The sequence below is a fragment of the Nicotiana tabacum genome, chromosome 15, assembly GCF_000715075.1.
Source record: "Nicotiana tabacum cultivar K326 chromosome 15, ASM71507v2, whole genome shotgun sequence".
NCBI classification, from domain to species: domain Eukaryota; kingdom Viridiplantae; phylum Streptophyta; class Magnoliopsida; order Solanales; family Solanaceae; genus Nicotiana; species Nicotiana tabacum.
Window position 1 is genome coordinate 78,847,607 of NC_134094.1, and position 12,223 is coordinate 78,859,829.

The following is a 12,223-nucleotide window of genomic DNA, read 5'->3' on the forward strand; positions in this document are numbered from 1 at the left end:
GTAGTATAACACTTTATCAAAAGCTTGGATATAATCCCAATAGGTAAAATTCATTTTATTTTTGTTAAGGCTTATCTGCCTTTCTTTCATTGTGGATATACCCCAGTCTTCAACAAATATAATCTGTTTAATTATAATCTTTGAGAAGTTATAAACGTTCTCGTCTGTGCTATACCCAGAAAAGTGCTAAAAATCTGCACTGCTAGTACTGGTCAATATTGTTTCATAGTAGGAACGGGTTTTGTATGACTCACCCGGATAGTATAACCCATTTATCAAATATCTTTGGAATATCTTCCATGGTTCTTCTTTTCTCTGAATGTCAGAGTTTTCTAAGAGAAATATCATTTCTCTTTTTGACACTTTCTCGTATGACTTGATATCATCATTGTCATCTTTAGAAATGGAAGCAAAAGTATCACTTTGCTTAACAGAAGTATCTTTCTGTTTTTGAGAAGTCAAATATACTTGCAAATGTGCGTATAACTGACTATCTTCTGGAATATCTTCCAGATGGACGGATGGTCCGATCGATGCTTCTTCTCTGAGAGATATCCTCTCATTGACTAAACTCCTTCTTCCCATTTGTATAACTAGGGAGTTTGATGAGGATCCGTATGACGATCCCGAAGGTGATGACCTTCCTCTGGACTGTGGGGACGATCTTCCCCAACCTCTACCTCCTCCCCTACCCCAGGGGGGTTCCATCCTGTAAATATTCACGGGATAAGAAATCTGGCAGAGAATTATCAATTCCCTTTTTATATTGTATTTCAAAATCAAAAGGGGCTAATTGAGCCTGCCACCTTGCAAATATCATTTTCGAGGCATCATGTTTAAAATCTTTGTTAAACATATATTTAACAGATTGTGCGTCAGTTTTTATCAAAACCTTTTGATTGTATAAGTCGTCTTGAAATTTTAAAACACATTTTACTATGGTTAACATTTCATGTGCCACGGTAGCGTATTTTCTCTGGGCTTCAGACCATTTACCAGAGTAGAATCTAATCAGATATTCATGTTTATCATTGGGATTTATCTGTTTCAAAATCCCTCCGTAACCAATATTAGACGCATCAGTCTCTATAATCTTTTGCCATGCAGGATTAGCAAGGGTTAAGCAAGGTAAAGATTTAACACGTTGCTTAATATTTTTGACCAAAGTAGTGTGACTATCAGTCCAAGGATTTTTATAATTCTTTTTTAGCCTATCATATAAGGGGGCTAAATCACGTGACAGATCTTTATAAAATGGCGAAATATAATTTAAACTTCCCAAAAATCTTTGTAACTGAGTTCTATCAGTAATAACATCGGAAAATTTTGAGGCAAAATCAATCGATCTTTGAATAGGAGTAATCTTTCCCTGACAAATATAATGTCCTAAGAATCAAATGTTAGTTTGGAATAAACTCATTTTTTGTTTTGAGATTACCAAACCATTTTGTATAACAATTCTTTTGAAAATATCTAAATGCTTAATATGCATTTCAAGTGTTTTGGAAAATATCAAAATGTCATCGATATAGACAATGACGAAGTCTAGATAGGGGTTGAAAATATCATTCATAATTTTTTGGAATTCTGAAGGGGCATTTTTCAAACCAAAAGGCATAACATTCCATTCATATTGCCCAAATGGAACATTAAAAGCAGTCATATAAGTATGCTCTTTAAATATTTGAATCTGCCAATATCCAGATTTTAAATCAAATTTTGAAAATATATTGGCGTCATATAATCTAGACAATAAATCTCTTTTATTAGGAATAGGATATCTAACCCACTTTAAATATTTATTCAAGGGATTATAATTTATGACTAATCTAGGAACACCACGTTCCTTTTCAGCTGCGTTATTAACATAAAAGGTTGTACATGACCAAGGAGATTTTGAGGGTTTTATCAAACCCTTTGATAGCAAACTATCAATCTCTTTTTTGCAAAATTCTACTAATTCTGCGTTCATCTGACAAGGTCTAGATTTAGTAGGAATATCATTCTCAGAGAAATTGTCTTCATATGGAAGAGTGACAATATGCTTTTTTCGATTCCAAAAAGCACTAGGATGCTCAGCACAAATATCAATAGCAATATGTTCGGAAATCAATTTGATTTTTTCCTGTACTTTAGTAGAATTTAAAGTATCAAATATATTCATACTAAACAATTCTAATTGTAAAGAATCAACATGTTTTTGCTTCATATCAATTAAAGCATTAATATCTCTAGTTACTGGATCCGTAACAAAAGTATAACTAATCTCTTTATCCTTATAAGTAGCAGTAAAACCTTTCGAGTCAATGCTGGTAAAAGGATAAATAGCGTTAATAAACGGTGTTCCAAGTATAATTGGAGGGTATAACTGATTTTTAACCAAGAAAAAGAAGTGAGGAATACAAACTTTATTCTGACAAATACCCGTATTAGGCAATTTATACTTTATATCTAAAGCATGTCCGGATGCAGATCTAACCATATGAGTAGTTTTTTGAAAATATTTCGTAGGTATTAAACCTTCTTGAATGCAGCTAACATCTGCTCCACTATCAATCATGGCAATGTTTGTAATAGAAAAACTATTATCAATGAGAATAGTACATTTAATATACCATTTGTGAGCAGTAATAATTTGCATCATTCCTAAAAACATATCATGTTTAGGATTAAAACTAATAGGTTTTTCTTCAATATCATTTTCAAAAATACCTTTATTTTTATCATTAGATTTCTCAGCTGGAGAATTGATTTTCTCAATTTGAGTAATCCTATGATCACAAATCATTTGATTTTGTTTAAGAGATTTAATCTCTCGTTTCAAGTTTTCAACTTCAATTTTTAAATCATCGAAAGAAGAATTTCTTGCAGGAGTTGTATTTTTATTTAAAAGACGGTTATTAACCTTCAGTAAAGAATAAGGCGGGGAATATTCAAATTCTTTTTCAAAAGGTTTTTCAAATTTAGAACTTGAATTAGAACTTGAACTAGCAGCCAAATTAATAATTTTTTCACGAAGTTTTTCATCAGTAACTTCTTTTAAAAGTTCTATTACATTATCAGATGTAATAGTTTTCATGTTTAGATTTTCAAATTGTGATTGTAATTTATAAAATTCATCATCACAAGTACATGTATTACCTTTGCAAGTTGTACAAGTATTATCAATATTTTTATCACTATCAGACAAATCAAGTAAATCAATTTCAGCTTCGGATTCTGACTCAGAATAATAATCCGATTCTGATCCAGAAGTGTATAACAAACCATAAACCTTATCACGTAACTCATCGTCTAGTCTTAAGGTTTTCAGCTTTTGAAGCTTACAATTCGGAGCTATATGGCCAAATTTACCACACTTATAACACTTAATGTCAGTTAGGTCTCTCTTAGACCTATTTTTGGTAAATCTAGTAGCCTTACATGGGCTTTCTTAGCTTCTCGTTCTTCTTTGGATCTATATCTAGATCTCTTCCTCCTATAAGGACTGTCTTGGTTGGGGTATCTATGATACTTATGTTTCTTCTTCCTATGAGTAGAAGTTTCGGGTAAACCGAACTGGGTGCAAAAGACCCCTAACTGGTTTCTTTCTTTAAGCTTATCCATCTTAAGTTGCCTGGACAATCTTAATTCATTGCACAGGTTTAACCCTTCCTGTGTGCAAATTCCTATTAATTTACCATAGGTATAGTCTGCGTAAGGAATTTCTCCATAACTACCTCTTAAAACCTTTCTAACTCTTTCGTCAAATAAAGAGGGAAGGCCATCTATGAACTTAGCTTTCCAATGTTCAAACTTATTTTCTGGTAGTTCCATCACTCTACTTATAAAGGTGTCTTTATACCACCTAAACTCACTTAAAGTCTTACATCTAAGGCTATTAAGGAGGGTACGGACAGTCTCATTTTGGTTGGTAAATCTACCATTGAAGTGTTCTAATATAGTAAGAATAAGAGTGTAAACAACATCTTCTCTATTTGCTACTAGAGCCATGGCTAAGTTATCAATTCCATCCTCAGTGGCTTTGGCATTAATAACCATTGCCCTTTCATCGACAGTCAAATAATTGTCCCACCAGCCACGAAGTTGGCCAGTAAAACCTGCAACAATCATTCTGCAAATATTCCTATCTGTATTCTTCACACTTTTACAGATAGTTGCATACATAAGCATTCTATGTACTAGAATAGTTAACTGCCTATCAGTCAAACCATCAAGATTCCATTCGTAAATTTCGGAACCACTGTAAGACGTATTAGTCTGATTCCAATCACGTTCCTCTATTAAAACATCTTGAGGAGTAGGACGATTGTAATAATAAGTCTGCATTCTAGGTTTATCAGCATATCTGCTATCTGCAAACTTACTATTCTTCTTGGGGTAACTTCTGAGTTTATTAAACTCTGACAAAACATCCTTTTTATAGTCAAAAGTAGAATCTAATTTATCAGCAAAATCATTTGATAAATCAATGGGTTTGATATTCAAACCGGATAACTTTTTATCAAGAAGTTCTTCTAAGTCACCAAAAGATTTAAATTTAAAATCCTGAATATCATGGGGTCTTTGAATATGAGTAAGAACAATTTGAGGTTCTGATTTGCTTCCTGAAGAAGAGGCAATATCAGTCAAAGTCTTTTTAGTATTCATATCCTTAATCAAGACTGTTAAATCATCAAGTTTTTTATTAAGAAAACTAACGTTTTCACCCAAAACTTTAACATATAAACTCAAATAATTATTTTGAGAAATTAGTTTATTAATTTCTGTGATGCTGACTGCGGCAACATCTTCATCAATAAATTTTTGAAATGCAGTAAAAGTAATACCTATATTATTAGGTAAAACAAAAGATGATTGAGGAGGGTAAATCGCTTTAGTAATATTGCCATTCCCGTCTTTATAAGATCTTTCCAAAACTTTTATAAAAAGTGGTAAATATGTGGTTATAAACCAAGGAACAAAATACATAATTTGATTATGTATAGCACAAGTTTCATAAAATTCTTGGGAAATATTATTTAAATCCTCTTTACTATAAGTATCAAAAAACCAAGTTTTAAACTGGTTCAATTTATCAGAGAAAAATTCTTTTTGAATATAACCTCTAGCCTGTGACCCTGGACTAAAATCAATTTGGTGTGGAATCATTAAGTATCATTTGGGTCAAAATCCATTTCGGACGCAGAAGGAATATCCTTATCAGAAATATTATCATTATCCTGAACAATTTTTGTCTTGGGGTTAATCTTAACCCTTTCGACTGGCTTATCACCTACTTTAGTAGAAATTGTGTGTAAAGATGCAGCACGATTTCTAGCTGGTCCATAGACTGGCTCAACAGGAGAAATGTGTTGAATATCAGACAACAGTCTACGACTAGTAAAGGAATGTCTATTATAACTAGAACTAATAGTAGGCAATAGTCAATCATTAGAAAATGACTGTCTACTATAAGTGGAACTATTATCGTCAAACTGAATGCAAATCCTACCATCCGGATTTTGAGTAATATGAGAATACTCAGTATTACTGACAGCATCAGTTATCTGACTGGGGGATATAACCGAATCCAAAGTCCATGTGGTTGGAAAATTAATTTCTTCCCACTTAATAGGTCTCCTCGTGGTGACCTTAGACTTTGCAAAATTCGTTTCCACTAGAATAGTCTGATCAGATGTATCATATAATTTACATCTGGGGTTTAACGTAGATAGTAATTTAAAATAAATTCTATACGATAAACATATCAATTCAGAACCAGGCGCATAATTATAACCATGCGTTTTGCACCCAGTTCGGTTTACCCGAAACTTCTACTCATAGGAAGAAGAAACATAAGTATCATAGATACCCCAACCAAGACAGTCCTTATAGGAGGAAGAGATCTAGATATAGATCCAAAGAAGAACGAGAAGCTAAGAAAGCCCATCGTAAGGCTACTAGATTTACCAAAAATAGGTCTAAGAGAGACCTAGCTGACATTAAGTGTTATAAGTGTGGTAAATTTGGCCATATAGCTCCGAATTGTAAGCTTCAAAAGCTGAAAACCTTAGGACTAGACGATGAGTTATGTGATAAGATAAAAGCTATATTCGATAAGCTATATATACATCTTATATACTACATATAAGATGTATATATAGTATAGTATAGTATAGTATAGTATAGAATATATATTAAATGTATAATATATATATATAAGTTAAATATATAAAATCTATATTCGATAAGCTATATATACATCTTATATACTACATATAAGATGTATATATAGTATAGTATAGTATAGTATAGTATAGAATATATATTAAATGTATATATATATATATATATATATATATATATATATATATATATATATATATATATATATATATATATATATATATATATATAAGTTATATTCGATAAGCTATATATACATCTTATATACTATATATGTATATATTGTATCTGATACCATTTTAACAGGATCAAGTGGCGGGCGGTAATCCGCCATGCCTTCTCATTTAAATTAAAACAGAAATCACCTGTTTGACCGGGAACTGGACTTGTTTCACACCTCACATCTGGCTTTTATATGCCTGGAAGGTTTCTACCAGTTAAAGATTTCTATTTTAACATACTTGAGAATTCTTAATCTAGCTAATTCAGTACCCTTATATTTAAAGACTGGCAGTAATCCGTACAATCAGTAAGGATAAGAATTGAAATATACTTGAATTTTATATATAGTTTAATGACTGTATGGAAGGTTAAAACCTTTACTCAAGCAAGGGGCCTGTCATGATATAATACATACTTTTATTGAGCTCATGTGTCTAGCAGTTCTAACCGTGAAAGAAGATGCCCTTTTAACTCCTTTAGCAGGCTGAGGTTCACGGCTAGCTAGACGGAGCCACTAAGGCAAAGCCAATAAGAGCAGTATTATATCAGACTGTACCAACCATCTTGACACCAAGTCAAAACTCTATATATAAAACTCATTTATATTTTAATAGATGTCGTCGCTTTCATGGTGTATATAGGAGAGAAGTTAGATACTCAACATAGATATGAAGTCTCTTAGCCGGACATCGTCACGGCCAGAGAGGAGAAATAGCTAACTAAGAAGGACAGAAAATATGTACCTTGTGGCCAAGAAGCAAGGCCCAGAAGATGAAGAACTGAAAACTTTTATTTACTTGTTCTTCTGTTACAATGAGCAAACTACAAACTAACTCTTACTTACAACTTAGAGAGAGAGAGAGAGGGTCTCGACTTCTGCCTCTGAAGAATGAACGAATGAATTCTATAAATTGAAAAAGAAAAGGAATCTATGAACAGTAAAAAGTGGGTCCTGTGGGTCCCTGTTACAGTGTATCTACTGTTGAAACAGTGTATCTACTGTTGATGAACAGTGTATCTACTGTTGAGTGGGGTCCGGCGGCTTCACTGTTGCTGTGGGTCCGGCGTCTTTACTATTTTTGTGGGGTCCAGCTGTTTCACTGTGCTGGTCTCTTCTCCGCTTCTTTCATTTTGCGGATGAATTCTTCTGCATCGTTTAAGTTTTCTTCAGATAATATCCTTTCTGCTTCAATGGGCTGAGAAACTTCAGCGATATCATCGTTGCTTGTTTCACTTCGCATAGACGTATCTGATTTTTCGTATTGATTAATGGAATGAAGTAAATTTCTTTTGACTTCTTCCAAATAAGCGTTAATCATCTCTGCTTTATCTCCTTCTTGAAAGGAGATTCTTCTGAAAATATGCCTAACTGAACTGTCATCAATTACCTCTTTTTGAGGCTTGCTGGAATATTCCTGGAATTTTATTTCTATTGAATCCAAGAGTTCTTGACCATATAATGTCTTCGTTTAGGGATCCTTCTTCATTAACTTGTCCCAAAAGTTATTGTAAGAAGTCCTGTATAAGCATGGGGCTTGTTCTTCTGTGAATCCGACTTCTGGATTCCATTTGTGTATCCACGGAATAGAGAATTCCAGAAAGAAATAAATCTGGTTGATTCTATCAGGGTAACATATATGATCTGAGTGATATAAGTTATTTATAAAAGGGAAAGTTTTAATCCATTCTTTGTATAACCTGAGAAATGGATCTGGTAAAATTTTTATTGTTGGACCGTGGTATGACCACCAGTTCAGAAACCAATTAGGAACAGTTGTTGCCAATATCTTTGCACATACCTTTATAAACCAAGTATGTTTGTATCTATCATTATTGTAATAAAGCACTTTATCAAAGGCTTGGATATAATCCCAATAGGTAAAATTCATTTTATTTTTGTTAAGGCTTATCTGCCTTTCTTTCATTGTGGATATGCCCCAATTTTCAACAGATATAATTTGTTTAATTATAATCTTCGAGAAGTTATAAACGTTCTCGTCTGTGCTATACCCAAAAAAGTGCTGAAAATCTGCACTGCCAGTACTGGTTAATATTGTTTCATAGTAGGAACGGGTTTTGTATGACTCACCCGGATAATATAACCCATTTATTAAATATCTTTGGAATATCTTCCAAGGTTCTTCTTTTCTCTGAATGTCAGAGTTTTCCAAGAGAAATATCATTTCTCTTTTTGAGATTTTCTCGTATGACTTGATATCATCATTGTCATCTTTAGAAATGGAAGCAAAAGTATCACTTTGCTTAACAGAAGTATCTTTCTGTTTTTGAGCAGTCAAATATGCCTGCAAATGTGCGTATAACGGACTATCTTCTGGAATATCTTCCAGATGGACAGATGGTCCAATTGATGATTCTTCTCTGAGAGATATCCTCTTATTAACCAAATTCTTTCTCCCCATTTGTATAACTGAAAAGTTTGATGAGGATCCGTATGACGATCCTGAAGATGATGATCTTCCTTTAGAGTGTGGGGATGATCTTCCCCAACCTCTACCTCTTCCCCTACCCCAGGGGGGTTCCATTCTGTAGATATTCATGAGATAAAAAGTCAGGCAAAGAATTATCAATTCCCTTTTTATATTGTATCTCAAAATCAAAAGGGGCTAATTGAGCCGGCCATCTTGCAAATATTATTTTCGAGGCATCATGTTTAAAATCTTTGTTAAACATATATTTAACAGATTGTGCGTCAGTTTTTATCAAAAACTTTTGATTGTATAAGTCGTCTTGAAATTTTAAAACACATTTTACTATGGTCAACATTTCATGTGCCACAGTAGCGTATTTCCTCTGGGCTTCAGACCATTTACCAGAGTAGAATCTAATCAGATATTCATGTTTATCCTTTGGATTTATCTGTTTCAAAATCCCTCCGTAACCAATATTAGACGCATCAGTCTCTATAATCTTTTGCCATGCAGGATTAGCAAGGGTTAAGCAAGGTAAAGTTTTAACACGTTGCTTAATATTTTTAACCAAAGTAGTATGACTATCAGTCCAAGGATTTTTATAATTCTTTTTTAGCCTGTCATATAAAGGAGCTAAATCACGCGACAAATCTTTATAAAAAGGCAAAATATAATTTAAACTTCCCAAAAATCTTTGTAACTGAGTTCTATTAGTAATAACATCGGGAAATTTTGAGGCAAAATCAATCGATCTTTGAATAGAAGTAATCTTTCCTTGACAAATATAATGTCCTAAGAATCGAATGTTAGTTTGGAATAAACTCATTTTTTGTTTTGAGATTACCAAACTATTTTGTATAACAATTCTTTTGAAAATATTTAAATGCTTAATATGCATTTCAAGTGTTTTGGAAAATACCAAAATGTCATCGATATAGACAATGACGAAGTCTAGATAGGGGTTGAAAATATCATTCATAATTTTTTGGAATTCTGAAGGGGCATTTTTCAAACCAAAAGGCATAACATTCCATTCATATTGCCCAAATGGAACATTAAAAGCAGTTCTATAAGTATGCTCTTTAAATATTTGAATCTGCCAATAACCAAATTTTAAATCAAATTTTGAAAATATATTGGTATCATATAATCTAGACAATAAATCACTTTTATTAGGAATAGGATACCTAACCCATTTCAAATATTTATTCAAGGGTTTATAATTAATGACTATTCTAGGAACACCACGTTCCTTTTCTGCTGCGTTATTAACATAAAAAGTTGTACAAGACCAAGGAGATTTTGATGGTTTTATCAAACCCTTTTGTAGCAAACTATCAATCTCCTTTTTGCAAAATTCTACTAATTCTGCGTTCATATGACAAGGTCGAGATTTAGTTGGAATATCATCCTCAGAGAAATTATCTTCATATGGAAGAGTGACAATATGCTTTTTTCGATTCCAAAAAGCACTAGGATGCTCAGCACAAATATCAATAGCAATTTGTTCGGAAATCAATTTGATTTTTTCCTGCACTTTAGTAAAATTCAAAGTATCAAATATATTCATACTAAACATTTCTAATTGTAAAGAATCAACATGTTTTTGCTTCATATCAATTAAAGCATTAATATCTCTAGTTACTGGATCTGTAACAAAAGTATAACTAATTTCTTTATCCTTATAAATAGCAGTAAAACCTTTCGAGTCTATGCTGGTAAAAGGATAAACGACGTTAATAAACAGTGTTCCACGTATAATTGGAGGGTATAACTAGTTTTTTACCAAGAAAAAGAAGTGAGGAATACAGACTTTATTCTGACAAATACCCGTATTAGGAAGTTTATACTTTATATCTAAAGCATGTCCGGATGCAGATCTAACCATATGAGTAGTTTTTTGAATATATTTCGTAGGTACTAAACCTTCTTGAATGCAGCTAACATCTGCTCCACTATCAATCATGGTAATGTTTGTAATAGAAAAACTATTATCGATGAGAATAGTACATTTAATATACCATTTGTGAGGAGTAATAATTTGCATCATTCCTAAAAACATGTCATGTTTAGGATTAAAACTAATAGGTTTTTCTTCAATATCATTTTCAAAAATACCTTTATTTTTATCATCAGATTTCTCAGCTGGAGAATTGGTTTTCTCAATCTGAGTAATCTTATGATCACAAATCATCTGATTTTGTTTAAGAGATTTAATCTCTCGTTTTAAGTTTTCAACTTCAATTTTTAAATCATCGAAAGAAGAATCTCTTGCTGGAGTTGCATTTTTGTTCAAAAGACGGTTATTAACCTCTAGTAAAGAATAAGGCGGTGAATATTCAAATTCCTTTTCAAAAGATTTTGCAAAACTAGAACTTGAATTAGAACTTGAACTAGAAGCCAAATTAATAATTTTTTCACGAAGTTTTTCATCAGTAACTTCTTTTAAAAGTTCTATTTCATTATCAGATGTAATAGTTTTCATGTTCAAAATTTCAAATTGTGATTGTAATTTATAAAATTCATCATCACAAGCACATGTATCACCTTTGAAAGTTGTACAAGTATTATCAATATTTTTATCACTATCAGATAAATCAAGTAAATCAATTTCAGCTTCAGATTCTGACTCAGAATAATAATCTGATTCTGATCCAGAAGTGTATAACAAATTATAAACCTTATCACGTAACTCATCGTCTAGTCCTAAGGTTTTTAGCTTTTGAAGCTTACAATTTGGAGCTATATGGCCAAATTTACCACACTTATAACACTTAATGTCAGCTAGGTCTCTCTTAGACCTATTTTTGGTAAATCTAGTAGCCTTACGATGGGCTTTCTTAGCTTCTCGTTCTTCTTTGGATCTATATCTGGATCTCTTTCTCCTATAAGGACTGTCTTGGTTGGGGTATCTATGATACTTATGTTTCTTCTTCTTATGAGTAGAAGTTTCGGATAAACCGAACTGGGTACAAAAGTCCCCTAATTGGTTTCTTTCCTTAAGCTTATCCATCTTAAGCTGTCTGGACAATCTTAATTCATTGCACAGGTTTAACCCTTCCTGTGTGCAAATTCCTATCAATTTACCATAGGTATAGTCTCTGTATGGAATTTCACCATAACTACCTCTTAAAATCTTTCTAACTCTTTCAGCAAATAAAGAGGGAAGGCCATCTATGAACTTAGCTTTCCAATGTTCCAGCTTATTTTCTGGTAGTTCCATCACTCTACTCATAAAAGTGTCTTTATACCATCTAAAATCACTTAAAGTATTACATCTAAGGCTATTAAGGAGAGTACGAACAGTCTCGTTCTGATTGGTAAATCTACCATTAAAGTGTTCTAAAATAGTAAGAATAAGAGTGTAAACAGCATCTTCTCTATTTGCTACTAGAGCCATGCCT